General features: G+C 45.4%; 1 long non-coding RNA gene across 1 annotated transcript in view; it reads left to right on the forward strand.

The window, feature by feature from the left end:
- The window catches only part of LOC310766306, a 143,185-nt gene extending 131,591 nt beyond the window's left edge, over positions 1 to 11,594 (forward strand). Inside the window, exon 4 of the long non-coding RNA XR_014550043.1 lies at positions 11,565 to 11,594. This is a non-coding gene — a long non-coding RNA (uncharacterized lncRNA). The remainder of the gene's footprint in view (positions 1 to 11,564) is intronic.
- The last annotated feature ends 6,777 nt before the right edge of the window (positions 11,595 to 18,371 follow it).

Raw genomic sequence — 18,371 nt, forward strand, 5'->3', positions numbered from 1 at the left:
CTAGGCTCTGTGGTTTAACCCACAGCGCCACCCGCATCCCAATTCCTGAGTTACTGATTCCCAATTAATAGGAAATAGTGGTAGAATCTTCCCCAACTTGGGTATCAAAAGTTGGCTGTTGGAGTCACTCAGAAAGGAATATATATGACACAATACAGGGCAAAATTAGAAAACGTGTTTGTCTGTGATATTTCACCTTCTCATTCCAAATTGGGTGGAGGTTTACATCCTGTGCTTGCATTCTGTTAAAAGCAATGAGTGGACACTGTTCTGTTTGTTATTTACAGTCGGTCACAGTTGCCCCTGAGCTCACAGCCTTAGCAGATCCAGATCACTGCGGATCTCCGCAGGGAGGCTGAGATGCCCTACAGATGATGTCTGTTCTCTGGGAATCTTTTGTCTGACGTGGGGGACCAACAGCCCTGAGATTAAGAGCCTCTGGCTCTACCGCCTGAGTTATCCTGAGGCACTGCAGCAATGGATTTTTAAAATCACAGTTCAGTCTTGGTCGTTGTGCTACAGGGAGCAGGATAATGTTGGAGGGAGCGTGTGCCTATATGCCAGTTGCTTCCAACAAAGACCAAAAATACACTAAAATGTCACACATTAAAAACTTCCCTGAACAGGGCTGCCTTCAGATGTCCTCTGAATGTTAGGTGCAGTGGTACCTCAGGTTAAGTACTTAATTTGTTCCTGAGGTCCATTCTTAACCTGAAACTGTTCTTAACCTGAAGCACCACTTTAGCTAATGGGGCCTCCTGCTGCCGCTGCGCTGCTGGAGCACGATTTCTGTTCTCATCCTGAAGCAAAGTTCTTAACCTGAGGTACTATTTCTGGGTTAGCGGAGTCTGTAACTTGAAGTGTATGTAACCTGAAGCGTATGTAACCCGAGGTACCACTGTAATTGTTTATCTCTTTGACATCTGATGGGTAGGCGTTCCACGGGGCGGGCACCACTACCGAGAAGGCCCTCTGCCTGGTTCCCTGTAGAGTTCTGTCAAGCTCAGGTCCTGCTTTCGGGCTTCCGAGTGGCATTTGTTGGCCACTGTGTGTAGCAGGATGCTGGACTCAATGGGCCACTGGCCTGATTCTGCAGGGATTGTCTGAGGTGCTTCTGCAAGGCCACAGGTCAGCCCTGCTCAGCTGCTAGTGGCATTCATCCACAAACCACAACATTGCAGGTGTGTGTGAAGGGGCCCTGGCAGCTTACCCCACATGATGGGTCAGGAAAAGTGCCTGCTCACACACTGACTGCATTGCTCATTCTCAGGATCTGTGCAACTCACAGGTCTCTTCTCCAGAGACGCACAGAGATCTTTGAGCATCTGTAAGAGGCGTGCGTAGAAGCATTTGAAACAAACATGCATTTCTGAACTGGATCGAGAAGATAGAAACCACAAGGGTTTATGCTTTCTTTCTTTTTTTAATAGAAATGATAAAGCGTCAGAGGAGCGAGTGAGTCACGCTTCCTTTCTCTGAGTGCGTTCTTCCCCTTGTGCGATCTGCAGCAAGCCACTGAGGTGTTGAGAAGTTGGGGTCAGGGTTTTCCAAGATGGGGAGTACTCTCCGCTTCCGAATGAAGGATCCAGCAAGCGTGGGCCTAGGCAAAAGGGCAAGCAGATCGGGTTGGGGGGGGGGGGAGAAACCTTAACTTTCTGACCTTCCTGTTGACCTTGCACGGAAAGGTGAAAACAGATGAACATCAGAGGCGAGAATCGGGGGGCCCAAAGGAGGCAGGCTCCCCCTACAGCACAATAAACAAGCACAGAGAATTGCAGTTGCATCCTTTATTTTGCAGGCTGGAAGGGGTTTGCTGTTCCTTGTTTGACGGCACTCCTGGAAAATGTTTTTAAATTATTGGTTGGTTGGTTTTATATACCGCCCTTCATCAAAAGATCTCTGGGCGGTTCCCAAGATAAAAGCACAAATAGTTTAAGCAAAAAACAACAAAACAGTAAACACCCCCATAAACATATTTAAAAGGCTGTGGAGTATTAATTAGGGAGGACGTCGTTTTGCTCACCGGCCGCCCTTTGGGAGGGATGGAGGTTTCTGATGATGGAGCCCATGGGGTCTTTCACAGATGAAGCCCCTCATGCACACAAGGGGAGAATGAGGTCATACCCACTGCTCACACACTCCACTGCCTCTGTGCCCGCTGCCTGTGCCCTCACCACGCTGGCCAGCTAAGCTCAGCATGTACAGCTGTTGGCATGTGTCCAAGGGAACGGGGGCATCAGGCAGTCCCCCAGCTGGCTCTAGCCCACCGGCCGGCAGCCGGGCGAACTCCGGTCTCCCTTGGAAGAGCATCAAAACAGCGGCACACAGCTTCAGAAGCCTTTAGAAACTTGAGCAGGCCTTAAGCAGCAGAGTGAATCTCACGCAACAGAAGCGGCGGACAGAGGCATATGTAAAGCGTATTTACAAGCAGTTTATTCAGCATCAGGGCAAAGGAAAAACATGTCTGCTCCCCTTCGTGTCCAAGCAGCAGGAAGCACAAAGCAAAAGCAATTCACAAATGGAAGTTCCCAGCAAGCTGTGCTGGAATGTAAACAGACATGTGACATACAACAGCTCCACACATCTGTTTAGGTGGAACGGAACATCAGTATCCTAACAACAGCTTGCTCCTTCCCCATTTACGTGGAATGCATATGGTGGCCGTGGGGGTGTGGCCAGCATCAGTCCCTCCCTGTGTTGCAGGGAGACATTACCAGAGTGTGCAGTCTGTTTGTCTCTCTCTCTTATGTGTACACTAAGCACTTGATGGGATTTCTGCGTCAATTGCTCACTTTGAGACTTCGCAAGCTCAGTCGGTAGAGCATGAGACTCTTAATCGCAGGGTTGTGGGTTTGAGCCCTGCCTTGGGCAAAAGATTCCTGCATTGCAGGCGCTTGAGACTCGATGACCCCTGTGGTCCCTTCCAGTTCTACAGTTCTATGACCCTGTGCTTATCCCTTGCTCCATTTGAGAGTTATAACTGGTTGGGCACCTTATGAAATGCGCTCTTGAGCATTGGCTGTGTGCCAGAAGGTAGGCAGTTAGTTTGTAGAGAGTATAGAATCAGGGAGATCCTGTGGATCATCTGGTCCAACCCCTTCAATGCAGGAATATGCAGCTGTCCCATATGGGGACTGAACTTGCAACTGTAGTATTATTAGCACTATGCGCTAACCAACTGAGCTATCCAGCTGAGTCCAGTCCATCCAACCCCCTGCCTTTTGCAAACTTTTCTGGCAGTGCTGAACGGCTGCTGTTTAGGAGCGGGTCTCTCCTCGACACAAACTCCTTGCAGTTCACTTATTCAATTGCATTGCCTTCACTTCCTGTGTCATCGTCTACAATTGTATTCAAGGTTATGTAACGAGAAGACAGAAGAAGCCAGGATGGAAGAATAGGACTGCTTCTTTGCTTCTTAGTCCAGAGGTTGTCAACCTTTTTAAGTCCACAGCTCCCTTGACCCAACTGCATTCTTTCTGCGGCACCCCTGTGGGGCTCAGGAGCCAAGTTATGTCACCCGTTGCCTGCAGAGATGACAGCCTCACCCTTTTTTGAACACCCTCCCTTGGGAAGTGTCCCCTCAGCCTCCTCTCCTCTCCCCTTGGGAGTCCTCCAGGCAACTGCTGCCGCCGTCTCTGAGCTTCCCCCCTCTGTCCCTAAAATGGGACCCTTCCAGAGGCACCATTCGCCTGGGGAGCTTGTAGTTGGGGCTGCTGCAACAAACAGCTGTGCAAGCCTTTGGGAGGCAGAGATGTGAGAGGTCATCAGGGGAGGGCGGGAAGGAAAGTGTTGCCAGCGGCACCCCGACCATCCTTCAAGGCACCCCAGGGTGCCACGGCAAACTGGTTGAAAGCCACTGTCTTAGGTTATTGGCTCTTAGGCTGCTCTTCTTTATGCTTTTTCGGGTTTTAGCTGCCCCAGCAGCCGTTAAAGTTGCACGGCAATTCATCTGACAAAAACATGACTCAGTTTGGTACTTGGGTTGGGCGTTACACCACCCAGCATAAAATGAAAGTATTATTCTGCCCTCACACCTTTGCATAATACATCTAACTTAACCGGGCTGGGCTGGCGGTTGCACAAGTAAATTTTTTATCATTTCCGCAAGAAGCGCAGGACAAAAACACTCTGCACCTTTCAAACCGCGACCTCCTGCTGGTTTCTATTTGCTGATTTTGACTGTGGGCGGCATGTTGCGTACACTCGGGGTGTGTGTCTGTGTGTGTGTGTGTGTGTGAGGAAAACTTAATGCAAATGGAAACCGAGTTTAGAATTTCCTCCAGTCATGCGAAGCTGCCTTATGCAGAGTAAGAGCCTTGATCCTTCTAGCCCAGAATTCCCCAACCTGGTGCCCTCCAGATGCGTTGGACTGCAGCTTCTACCAGCTGGGAGTTGTGGTCCAAAACAGCCGATTGACCTCCAGGTGGACTACAACTCCCATCACCCCTGACCGTCATCCATTCAGACTGGGGCTGATGGGCGTTGGAGTGCAACAGTATCTAGAGGACCACAGGTGGTTCGCCCCGATTTCAGCCACTGACAACCTACTAGCATTCAAAACTCGCCGGCTGTCAGTTGCATTTTGCAATGGGGGCGATACCATTGCGAGCGATTCGAGAGGTCCTGTCTCTGCATATGGCGACGGAGACTCGAGATGAAAACACCTCTCCCCCTGACCCCAAAGTGAGATGTCTGTTGCCAAGTGTTGCTTCCCCCCAGGAGGAGGACTGCCTCCCCAAGCGCCCCCAAAATGAGATTGCTGGCTGCTGACCTTCCATGTGCTTATCTGTCTCGATCTTGATCTCTCTACATACATGCTGGTACAGTCATACTTCATGTTGCGTCCGCTTCAGGTTGCTGTCAGCCGAAACCCGGAAGTACTGGAACGGGTTACTTCTGGGTTTCGGGAGTCGCACATAAGCAGAAGCACTAAATCGCACTTTGCGCATGCGCAGAAGCGCCGAATCACAACCTGCGTGTGCGCAGACGCGGGTTACGAATGCTGCGGGTTGCGAACGTGCATCCCGCACGGATCACGTTCGCAACCCGAGCGTCCACTGCATTTGTAAATAATAATTATTCAAATGACTTATGGATTTGGCCACTATTGCAGGGCCTTTTATGTTTGTGGTGTCCCGTTAAGAACTGCTACTTAAAACGTGACTTTAGCCGTGTGTCACTGATGTGAATTTTGCATTAGTTCATGTGTTTCGAAAAAACAAATAGAAAATGCGACCAAATTTTTTTTGGTGGGGGGGGGGAAATGGGGGACATCTTGAGACTAGATATTCTGTTGTGGCACCTCTAGCCCAGGTTTCAGGGGCTGTCTGGCAAATATCTCATCTGTGTGAGTTTCTGTGCATTTCGGCGGCTGCCTTTTGCGGTCCGGCAGAGGATATTTGTCCTCGCGAGACTCTCTCTCGTGAAGAAGCCGCTCAGTGCTTCAGCGCTTCAGTTACCCACGCTAAGCTCTCCAAACACGGAAGGTTTTCCGGGACGCTCCCTTGTCGACCTTCGAAGAAATTGAGCGACAGGCACGTTGCGCCTTTGCTGAATCAAGGCTGCTGACTGGGAGATAAGCATCTCTCATTAACCAAAGGCGGAAATTAATAAATGGCTGCAAACTTCTGGGTGAGAGCTATATTTACACTGTTAGCGCAGCAGGTTTAGAAACTACTTCACAACTCTGATGTGTGCAAGGGGGAAAGCAACCAGTCACCGACAGAGTGCAGGCACAAACTGTAGCCCTGAAGACTCAAATTCTGTGGCTGGGGTTTTTATGTCCGTTTAAGCATGGGTGCCTGAACATTCTTGAGCTGCATAAGCAGCTCAGGGTACAAGAATTGGAGTTCGGCTGAATTTTGGTGCGCTGACTCATACAGTGCATCTATTTCTGTGTATGCTTAACGGTTATTTAGCTTCAAGTAGGTAGCTGTCTTGGTCTGACGCAGTCGAGATAAATAAATAAAAAAAAGTCCAGTAGCACCTTAGAGACCAACTAAGTTTATTCCGGGTATAAGCTTTCGTGTGCATGCACACTTCTTCAGATACACTGAAACAGAAGTCTTATATATAGTGGGAGGGTGGGGTGGGGTTTTTCTCAGAAGGATAGTAGGAGATGGGTGATTGACTCAATGGGTATGGTAAACCTGTTGATGACTGTTAACAGATTAACAAGTTATTTAGCTTTTTACATTTCCAACTTCATTTTTATTCTCTCTTTTTTTGTAATTTTTTATTTGATTTTCAAAAATACAAACATACAACAAAAACCAATTCAGAATCCAAATATCGAGATTACTCTGAATCTCCTGACTTCCCCTTCCCCATCCCTTCCATGGGTCCTATTGATAATATTTCCAACTGCATATCAATACTTCTCCAATTTTTCTCTTTCTAAAAAATTATCCATACATTCCTTTACATTACAAGTGTGATTAAAATCCTGCCAATGTTTTAACTTGCTTACAATGATCTTGTATATAAATTATAAACTTTTTCCCATTCTTTTTTTTTTAAAGCTCTTGTCTTCTTGATTTCTGAGCTTCCCAGTTAATTTTGCTGTTTCGGCCACCTCATGAGAAGAGAAGACTCCCTGGAAAAGACCCTGATGTTGGGAAAAATTGAGGGCACAAGGAGAAGGGGACGACAGAGGACGAGATGGTTGGACAGTGTTCTCAAAGCTACCAGGATGAGTTTGACCAAACAGCGCGCGGCAGTGGAAGACAGGAATGCCTGGCGTGCTCTGGTCCATGGGGTCACAAAAAGTCGGACACAACTAAATGACTAAACAACAACAACAACAACAACAACAACAACATAGAATTGTAAGTTGGACAGGATCCCAAGCGTCTTCTAAGTCCAACCCCCTGCAATGTAAGAATCTCAACTAGATCATAAATAACAGATGGCCATCCAGTCTCTGCTTAAAAACCTCCAAAGAAGGAGAGTTCACCACCTCTCATTGGAGCCTGTTGTACTGTTTAACACAGGGTTTCCCAAACTTGAATCTCCAGCTGTTTTTGGACTACAATTCCCATCATCTCTGACTGCTGGTCGTGCTAGCTAGGGATGATGGGAGTTGTAGTCCAAAACCAGCTGGAGACCCAAGTTTGAGAGACTCTGGTTTCACAGATATTTTAAACGTGCAAAACGAACAGCAGTCGATACAGTTTCAGATATGGAACTTGACTTTTCAGAGTCATAAAGACCCATCCTTATTACCAGCAAAGGAAATCCCGTTGTTTACAGTGCATAATATGTAAAAAAATATGACAGACCATAAATTCGGCATCCCAAACATGGCGGCCTCCATTTTGGACTGCAACCTCCATGATCCTGACCATTGGCCGGGCTAATGGGAATTGAAGTCCAACAAAACCTGGAGTTCCCCATCCCAGCTATAGAGAACATAGCACTTTTCAAATGGTCCTCATTGCAAAGGGAGGCAGGATTAGAGGCAGTAAATCCATGTGGTTTTATCACCAACGCCATCATTTGTTTACTTAATTGAATTTTTTTTTTGCTTGCCCTTTACAATACAAACCTAGGGAAGTAATTGAAATTTAGAGGCGCCATATTAAAAACAGCTTAAAATTATTTGCACACGTTGTCTTGGGGAATCGTACAAAAGGTGTACTATGCACAGAGATTGCGGAAATAAGCATAGGGAATGTAAAAGCCATAGTGAATCATCATCTATTTATTTACACCCTTTTCTACCCAAAGCAGCTCACAACATTTCAAAGAATAGTCATTCAATTTAATCAAACGTCAGCCTTATACAGATGTTACACTTGCAATTTGAGTAAGGTTCGTGGGTAGGTTGGGGCAGAGTTTGTGGCCATGTGTCCTGCTGTCCCCCGCCTCCAAAAACACACGTTCAGTGTATATTTATATAGGAAGTTATGATGAATTATGCTGGTTATGGGTAGAGCAACAAAATTATGCTGGAGTTCCACTCCCTGAAATTTTGCTTGTACCTCCTTCCGCTTTTCCCCCTCAGCTGTTCACCAGGCATTCAATTTATTTCCAGTCCCTTGAGGACCAGAAACCTGTTCTTTTTAAAATAAAATCAAAAATTACCTTTCCCTGGGTGTCAAATTTCTGAACCTGACACAGGTTTCTGTAATTGTACGACTGTAGCAAACAGTGCCGACACAAAAATTATTACTTCACCCCCCCCAATGTGTGTCTCTCTCTGTGTGTGTCTGTGTGGTAGTTTTAGACACATTGATTCCTCTACATGCATGGCTTCCTCTGGGGAGAGAAATAATGGATGCAGCAGTCTTTCAGGGGAGGAAAACGCAACGACTGCATAGAAAATCTACCTCGTATGCCTTCAGCCAGTTAAGGTTATTGTGGGGGTGGTTCTGCGCTTTTGATTTAGCTTTCAAGAAATGGTTCAGTAAACTCTCAGTGAAAGCTTTTTTTAAAAAAAAAATTAAGGGGAAACAGAGTAGTAGTACAGGAAAATCCAGCCGATACGATTGCTATGTAGTTTTTGGTGGGGTTTTTTATTTATTTTAAAAAAGCATTTCCGCCCCCCTGGACTTTCAGAAGTGTAGTGGGTTGCTTTTTGATCTTGCTGTTCCTGGGGTGGAGGTGACGATTGAGGTGGAAATATGAGCAGTGCTCTTGTGTGAGAACTTAAGAGGGGGAGGCCAGCATCGTGTGAACTCGCTCCTCTGGGGAACTCCTTGGGGATGCCCTCGTCTCACAGATAACACCTGAGGCGAGGTTTTCTTTTTTCAGAGGTCATGCTTTTAAAAAACCCACACGTGCCCAAACCCACCCACGGTTTATTGGAAGTTGCAGGAGACCAGTGAACTGAAAGTTTCACTTTCCTGGGGGTGTGAGCTTGAAAAATATTATATTATTAAGGGGATTCACCACCCTCCTTAAAAAAAAAAATCAGCTAAAAATACCCTGCATATTTTAAGATGGCTTGGAAGGCCCAGCTGCACTATACATTTAATAATAATAATAATACTAAGCCGCCCAGAGTGGCTGGGGGAACTCAGCCAGATGGGCAGGCTATAAATAATAAATTATTATTATTATTTAAAGCAGCACCATTAGCAAACTGCAGTTCCCAAGGAGCCAATTCCTAAAGTAGCACCCAGAGTGCTTTAGATGCATAGTGTAAATGTTGCCGAAGTGTGCACTTGCACTCTGGCACCTCTCTCTGTAGCAATTGAGCAGTGCGCCACGGCGCACCAAAACACCGCACGGCTGTTTGCTGCCTTTATAATAATAATATTACGATAATTTATTATTTATACCCTTCCCATCTGGCTGGGTTTCCCCAGCCACTCTGGTCGGCTCCCAACAGAATATTAAAAATACGATAAAACTCCAAACATTAAAATCTTCCCTAAACAAGGCTGCCTTCCGATGTCTTCTAGAAGTCAGATAGTTGTTGATTTCCTTGACGTCTGATGGGAGGGCGTTCCACAGGGCAGGCACCACTACCAAGAAGGCCCTCTGCCTGGTTCCCTGTAACCTCGCTTCTTGCAGGGAGGGAACCACCAGAAGGCCCTCGGAACTGGACCTCAGTGTCTGGGCTGAGTGATGGGGGTGGAGATGCTCCTTCAGGTATACTGGGCCGAGGCCGTTTAGGGCTTTAAAGGTCAGCACCAACACTTTGAATTGTGCTCGGAAACGTACTGGGAGCCAATGTAGATCTTTCAAGACTGGTGTTATGTGGTCTCGGTGGCCGCCCCCAGTCACCAATCTAGCTGCCGCATTCTGGATTAGTTGTAGTTTCCGGGTCACCTTCAAAGGTAGCCCCACGTACAGAGCATTGCAGTAGTCCAAGCGAGAGATAACTAGAGCATGCACCACTCTGGCGAGACAGTCCGCAGGCAGGTAGGGTCTCAGCCTGTGTACCAGATGGAGCTGGTAAACAGCTGCCCTGGACACAGAATTGACCTGAGCCTCCATGGAAAGCTGTGAGTCCAAAATGACTCCCAGGCTGTGCACCTGGTCCTTCAGGGGCACAGTTACCCCATTCAGGACCAGGGAGTCCCCCACACCTGCCTGCCACCTGTCCCTAAAAAATAGTACTTCTGTCTTGTCAGGATTCAGCCTCAATCTGTTAGCCGCCATCCATCCTCCAACCGCCTCCAGACACTCACACAGTGCCGAGAGCTACCTGAGCGGCCGTTTGCGTCCGGCTTCCTGAAGAACAATAGCTCGTTAATCAAAGGAACTGGGCCAAGCGGTTTCCCTGCCAGGAAAGCAGAAGCCAGGCCTGTTCTTTTGTTACAGGTGCCACTTCAGCCAGCTCTGTAACAGACCCTCTGGCCGTCAGCAGAATGCTACGTTTGTGGGCAATGTATGCTTGCTAGGAAAGGCCCAAAGCGTCTCTTAATATGATTGGTATTCAATGACATAGGGGTCTCACAACCTCCATCTGCATGCAAAGAAGGGCTCTGGCAGTTGGAAGGTACAAGAATCATGGCGGGTCCAAAGGTCAAGAATGTGGTTTCTTTAAAAAAAAAAAATTTTTATTCAAAATTATAACAAGACATATTATCCAAAAACATATCATCCTTGTTTTTCCCCCCATTTTGGTCAGGGTCCCTTTACCTTTACTTTTAACTGTTCTTTATTGCCACAAAGTAGACACTTTAATTTGAGCACACAATCAATATAGAGTATGTTTACATTATGCAATGCTCATGGTATTTAACAGGTAACTTTTGCTGGCATGCTTTCAATTAATTCCTTTTTTAAAAAACCCAGAATAAAACTTTATTTTAGAGTTAAACAATAACAAAGGAAAAAAACCACAGTAGTTGCTACATCAAATCATTACAATTAACCAATTTAAACAATATATAAATACTAATAAAGAAATTACACAACATCACTTTTAACTTACTGAGGTTTTCATATTACACTTTTATCTCTTTATCTTTTTCTTAACATATCCGATTAGACTCATTGTATTATTATTTCTACATTTTTCCCCACACACAGTTCCAAATTATTGTATTTCTTTGTTCTCGTCAGATATCAAAAAACATTATATTTGTTTGTTTTACAAGGATCATTCTATTTCTGCCAGGAGATACTTGTTATTGCAATACTTTTCCAAATACTCATTAAAGATTTTCCATTCTTTCTGTACTTTCTGTTTTGGATACCCTCTAATTCTCCCTGTCATCATGGCCATCTGTAGATATTCTATCATTTGGACCTCCAGCCTTGCGTTAAAGAGAGGGGAAACCCAAGAAACATTGATAGCCACAGAGATATTCAGAGATACTGAGGGAATGTGAGTGGTGGAATGTTCCCTTTTATCTGTGTTCGTGTGTGCCGTGGTTTTCGTGGTACTCATCTTTTCCATGCAGTTACAGGTTTAGTGGAGAAGTTCTCTCACCTGCCTTTGGCCCGAGAGGAAAGAAAAGGAGGCTGTGACCTTAAAAAGGAGTTTAGTGGGGAAAGGTTGGGAGTGTTGATCTGAAGAGAAAGGAATAACTGCTAAGCAGCAGCCTTGAGCTCAGGCTGCCTGTTGATGCTTTTACAATAAAACCCCCCTTTTTTGCTTTTAACAGATCTCTGAGAGGAACAGAACTGGGTGATGGAATGGCATCTATTAGATAAGTATTACAAGCCGTTTACTCTGGGGTGATTCAGGCGGGTATAAAATGGTTTTATTTCTGTTTTATTTCCAACTTCTGGGTTTCAAAGAAGAATGTTGTGGGTGCTTCTTATCTATGCAGTTAGTGGCTTTCCTCTATTTTTCTTTGTTTTTCAGTAGCGGGCTACCAACTTCTTCTGCTGAAGTTCGATTTGAGGAGATTAGAGGTGGTTGGCAGCAGAAATACAATGTTTTATCCAATTAATCGGTTAAATCAAGGTGAGTCAACCTAGTTCCATCCAGGTGTCACTGGACTCCAAGTCCCAGAAGTCCATGCCAGCTTGGCTAGAATTGTAGCTCAACAACTACTAGAGGCCACCAGATCTTGGCTACTTCTGGGTCGGAGTCATCAGTTAAAAAACAAAGATGACCTACTGCGAATGTGCCCTGGTTAACCAGGCAGAAGATAGATGATAGATATAGATAGATAGATAGATAGATAGATAGATAGATAGATAGATAGATAGATGATGATAGATAGATAGATAGATAGATAGATAGATAGATAGATAGATAGATAGATGGATGATAGATGATATATTCTTAAACCCAGGGCCGTATACTGGTTGAAGTGGCAGACTTAAGACTAGGAAAGCCTAAATTCAAATTCTCACCCACCCACTAAGTTGTCTGGGTGACCTCAGTCCAGTCACAATCTTGAAGACTAGTCTTATCTCATAGATTGTTGTGAGGATAAAATAGACCAGGGAGGAATCATCTACGTCTCACCGAGCTTTTTAAAGGTATTGCAGGATACAAATGTGGTAAATAAATCAGTAAAACCTGCATTGCGGGCACCCTCTTCAGTGTTACTGAATTACTGAACCATCATCATCATCATTATTATTTTAGGAAGGTGTTTGGGTTTTAAAAAAACGTTTCATTATGTGTTGGAAGCCGCCCAGGGTGGCATGGGCAACCCAGCCAGATGGACAAGGTATATTATTATTATTATTATTATTATTATTATTATTATTATTACCTCATAGTTCTCACACAAGAGAGAATGATTTTCCTACAGAGGGATGAGGGCCCTGTGACCCCTCCTTATGTTGCTTGGCAACCACTTCCAGAGTAGCTAACCATTGGCAACACTTTCCGGGCCTGATGGGAGCCTGTATCCCACAACACCTGGAGGAGCCACAAGTTCCCCACCCTGTCCTACAGCAACGGCTGCTTCAACCCACACATAGAATCATAGAATCATAGAGTTGGAAGAGACCACAAGGGCCATCGAGTCCAACCCCCTGTATGAGAGGCAGTGTGGCTTAGTGGTTAGAGTGTCAGACTGGGATGTGGGAGACCAGGCTTCAAATCTCCACTTGGACATCGAAGCGTGCTGGGTGACCTTGGAGTCAGTCACTGTCTCTTTGCCTAACCTACCTCACAGGATTGTTAAGAGGATAAAACAGGGGAAAGGAGAATCCCATTCACCACTTGGAACTCCTTGTAGAAAAAGGTGAGGTTTAAATGCAGTGCAGTATGTATATGTGCGCGCGCGCGCGCACACACACACACACACACACACACACAAAAGTAGGCTTCTGCTTCTTTTGCTTCAGAGCCGTTTTTTGACTCATATCCAGATGTATGCAAATTTAACGGAACCGTTTAACGAAAATGCAGCATGATTAATCAGCTGAGGTTTCTGAGCTGAGCTTGATAGCAATCTGAAAAGCGGTTCCTAAAAATCCTTGGGCCTGTGGAACAGCAGGCCACAAGCGAGGGGCAACGCTGAAATGTGCACCTTCCCACCCAGACATGTCCCTCTCCCATCCAAACATCGCCCCTTTCTCTTTCTGCTAATCGCTGCCCGTTAAATTTCCCCAAGCGATTCCCTGATAATTTCTTTTTGCACTGTTTTCATACACTGCAAACAACCCCTAGCCTTATAGAGCTTTGGACACCAGTATCGGCACTTTCAACTTAGCTCAGTTGGCAGCTGGCGCAATTCCTAGTGGCATTCATAGATCTCATGACAGCCTTCTGCTGATAGTAGAGGATATATATATTTTTTTGGCTTTCAGCATTTTCCCACAGTGGATTCGCAGCTCAGATGGCAGGGCCCCATGGTCAGAGAAGAAGGAGCTTCAAATGTTTCCATGTCACACCTGCTTGAAAGCATTTTCCAGCTCTTACAGAACCTCAATCCGTCTTCTTGAAGCAGCGAGCGCAGAAAAAGTAACCAAGACCCAAGAAAAACGAATGCTGCAATTAGCTTAACGCTTAAGGTTTTCAAACTGTTTGGGGAAGAAATGCTTATTGACTTGTTCTTTCGATTCTTGAGCGAAGCAACAGAGTGGCTGTCTTTCCAGCACACACCTGCCCAGCCTTTGACGCAGAGGGCAGCAATAACCCCCTGCCAAAACTTTTCCAGTTGACTACTGTAAAAGAGGGGGATGCGGGTGGCGCTGTGGGTTAAACCACAGAGCCTGTGACTTGCTGATCAGAAGGTCAGTGGTTTGAATCCCCACGACGGGGTGAGCTCCTGTTGCTTAGTCCCAGCTCCTGCCAACCTAGCAGTTCAAAAGCATGTCAAAGTGCAAGTAGATAAATAGGTACCGCTCCAGCGGGAAGGCAAACGGCGTTTCCGTGCGCTGCTCTGGTTTGCCAGAAGCGAATGTTGAACAATGTTGAAAACCAGATGTTTCCCAGCCCTATTTGGCTTACTGGGAAATGATATACGATGAATTGAAAAGGATGTTTCAAAATAACTTTTGTAAAAATAGAAACACTCCAGCCCGGACTGCTTGGGTTGGTGCCAGTGGAAATCGTAATCTGAAACTTCTGGCGGGTACCAGGTTGGCAAAAGGCGGCTTAGAAGGCTGATACCCTTTCGATGCAATGCCAGAAGCTGCAGGGAAAGCTCATATGAACATGCTTCCTCATTTTAGAAGAAGCAGAGTGGGTTGTGTGCACCCAATAAATTCATAGAAAAATGTAGTTAATTCATTGCAGTTCTAAATTTCAAGAAGATGCACAGTCCTGCCAGCTGTTTGAGGACGCCAAGTAATGATGGCAGCCCTGAATGTCAAGGGCCAAATAGAGTGGCACAGAGGGCCGCATTTGCCTTAAGGTTACCCACCCTAACCTAATTCATGGGAACCTAGGAAGCTGCTTTCCTGAGTTTCTCAAACTTGGGTTCCCAGCTGCTTTGGGGCTACAATTCCCATCATCTGTAGCTAGCAGGACCAGTGGTCAAGGATGATGGGAGTTGTAGTCCAAAACCAGCTGGGGACCCAAGGTTGAGAAACGCCCCTTAGACCAGGCATAGGCAAACGCCGGTCCTCCAGATGTTTGGGACTACAACTCCCATGATCCCTAGCTAACAGGACCAGTGGTCAGGGATGATGGGAATTGTAGCCCCGAACATCTGGAGGGCCAGAATTTGCTTATGCCTGCCTTAGACCCTCCAGTGTCTGGCAATGATGGGAACTGTAGTTCAGCAGTTTTTTTGGAGTACTGGAGGAAGAACTGTGAGGGGAGAGACTTCATCAGGCAAGGCCTTCTTCATCCTGCCTTGCCCCACCCTCCAGTTTCTGCTTCTCAATTTGCATTGTATTATTTTATGTACTGTGGCTTGCTGTTGTTTTGTTGATTGTAGTTTAGAAATTATTTATTGTAATTGTTAAGTGTGGATTTCTGTTTAATTTCTATCTGCTGATATTATTATTCTATACTGTTCTAATGATTGTTGAAAGTTACTTCATTTGATGTAGGTTGCTTATTTCAAAGTTATGTTTTATTATCACATTTTTGTATTGCATTAGATTCTTATAAGGTGTGCATTCTTTGTTTCTTTTTTAAAATCATTTTTATTGATTTTCCAATAAAAACAGCCAATGCATATCCATATCATAATCCAATTAAAAACAATAAAATAAGAAAGACCAAATTACAGTCCAAATTCTATTTTCTTTTTTATTTTCGGGGCTCCCCATTGTCTGGACCTCCGAAGTGTATCTCCAATATCTTGGTTCCTGCCTCTTCTTATTCTTTGTTTCTTCAGCTTGTAAAGCGCCTTGGGTATTGTAAGATAGAAAGACGGTATACAAATTAAAAGTGATAATGTTGATGGTGATGTTTGCAGTTCTGGTGACCTCGGCTCCAAAAGGATAATGCAGAGTTGGAAAAGGTTCAGATCACAAAAATGATGAAGGGTAGCTCCCTTATGAAGAAAACTCGCAGTATTTGGGTCTTTTTCATTTAGAGAGAAAAGTGGTGAGTCAGACTATCGAGCCATCCAGCTCGAATCACTTAGCACTGGCTGGCAATGTTCCTCCAGGGTTTCACAGAGGGCAGCTTCTCAGTTCCTAACCTGACGATGCTCAGAATTGAAACCGGTACTTTTTTTCATGCAAAAGAGGTGCTCTACCACGAGAGACCTGTGGCCTCCCGCTCCCCGTCCCCAGTTAACACAGTTGACATGAGAGTGTTATCAGTTGTCATAGTCATAGTAATGATGCAGATATGATGTGTGGGAGCCTCTTAGTCATTTGGTCCTCGGTCTGAACAGTGGAAAGGAAAGTCTGCTTCTGGCCTTTTCCACCCTTCTCAGGGGCATCGCAGAGCCCATTGATAGGTACTTCCCCCTCTGCACTCTCAGGAGGTTCAGATATTCAAATCTGCCAACAGGTTTTCTCACCCTGTTGCAAATTTGCGGGCTCCCTTTAAAGGGAGTTTCCAGCCGCATGGGCTGATCTTAGTAAACCAGCATTTAAATAGATACCTCGTGGGTTAGCAACCTTGCTTGTAAGAAAAGGGCGGGGGGGGGGGCGGCAGAATAGAGAGGCATCCTTTGCAGGTTGGTTTCTGAGAAGCGTAGCAAACTTCCCCAAGCGTGATTGAAAACACAAGACTTTTTTTAAAAAATAAAAAATTGCTCAGGTGATCAAATGTTCTTCGGCTTGGACCTCTTATAGAGAGCAAAGAAACAAAGTCTCTCGCCCTCGCCCCTTTTCCACGATGCTCTTCAAAGGGGTTTAAAGGAGAGCTTGGGGGTTGCGGTGCATCGTCTCGATTCTCAAAGCACTTCGCGGTCTGCGGTTTGCGGCGGTTCGGCTGGAATGGTAGAATCAAGCAAACCGTTCGCTGGCAGCGCTGTCTGGTGCATGCTTGCTCAGGACTAATTGCTCAGTTTTCACAGTTGAGGCTTACTCCCTAGTAAGTGGGCTTAAGGTTTTTTAAAAAGAAAGGAAAGAAAGAAAGGAAAAGAATATTTATTTATTTGGAATACTTGTAAGCCGCATTTCCGTATAAAATAATCATAAGGCAATATACGACCTAAAAATAAAAAAGTATGCAAGGGACACAGGGAGCTGCCTGAGACGAGTCAAATCATTGGTCCATCCAGCGCAGTATTGTCTACACAGTCAGGCAGCAGCTCTCTAGGGGTTGAGGCAGAGGTATTTCCGAGCCCCACATGGAAACGCCGCAAATTGAATATGGCAGGTTTTGCATGTAGCACACGGGCTGAACCGCAGTTGCTTCCCCCTAAATTCTGCACAAGGTGTGAATTCTGAGACCTGCATAAATTATGCGATCAAAGCACATTTATACGTGCCCTTTTTATTATTATTGCAAATAGGAGAGGGGCGAATTGCTTTGCGTTGAAGGTTTGCCCCTTGTAATCCTCCTTTGACACACTTCTGATTGTTCATTAGGCCTTCCCACCCATCTTTGTACTAGAAGCTTGCTGTCCCCCGTTTGGGGGAGAGAAATGAATACAAAATCCTTTCGATTTTTGAGTTCCGTTCCAATTCCTGCACTTTTCTGATTGCAGAGTGCAGGGTCCCTCGAGGAAAAGCAGCTGAGAAGCACACACTTCTAATGACTGGCGCTGTTAGTTGTGCAAAAGGCCTTGCATGCCTTTTTAGCAGCTGGGTGCAAGGGCGAATTCTGGAAACTGCATGTTTTTTTACTACTGCATCTTCCTTCCCTCACACGCCAGCTGCCTACGTGCTCCATTTCCTCACTTTCCCCCCTCTCTCTTCCTCCCTTACCCTTTGAACACCACCTGTTTCCACCCAGAAACGGGCCCTAGACCTGTGGCGAGCTGCTGCTAGCATTGCTCTGATCCCAAAGGTGGCGGCATGTTTGGGGGGTGTACCGGGGCGCTGAGCGCCACCCGAAAATGCTCCAAGGCTCCCATCACACACTTTGAGAAAATCTTTCCTATACTTGCAAAACCATATTGAAAAATCAGAACTCCTATTAGAATAAACAAGTTCCGTTTTAAATACTGGAATACTAAATAAGATGGATAACAATGTGTAATAGAAAAAGAAGCATGAAATTAGGTTAAAGGTGTGTGAAAGAAAGCAATAGAAGTGGAAAGAAATTGCAGTTGAGTAGATTGGAAGTCTAACACAAAGGTGGGGTGAGGGGTGGTGGATGGTGATGGGAAAAGGAATTATCTGGGGGATTGAGTGTAGGTATGTTTGAACATTTTAAAGGATTGTATGAAATTGTATGTTTGTATATTTGTATATTTGCAATATGTTTGTATTAATGCTGAATTGTTTTGGCTTTCTGGGAAATGATTTATAATGAAATGAAAAAGGTATTTAAGTATACCTTCTTGAAGAAACCAGAGGCTTTTCTCTTGGGCATAGTTGGCCATTTGGTGCCAAAGAAGGACAGAACTTTCTTTATGTATGCTACAACGGCAGCAAGACTACTTATAGCAAAGCACTGGAAGACGCAAGATCTACCCACTCTG

This window comes from Podarcis filfolensis (assembly GCF_964270895.1).
Source record: "Podarcis filfolensis genome assembly, chromosome: 7".
Lineage (NCBI taxonomy): Eukaryota > Metazoa > Chordata > Lepidosauria > Squamata > Lacertidae > Podarcis > Podarcis filfolensis.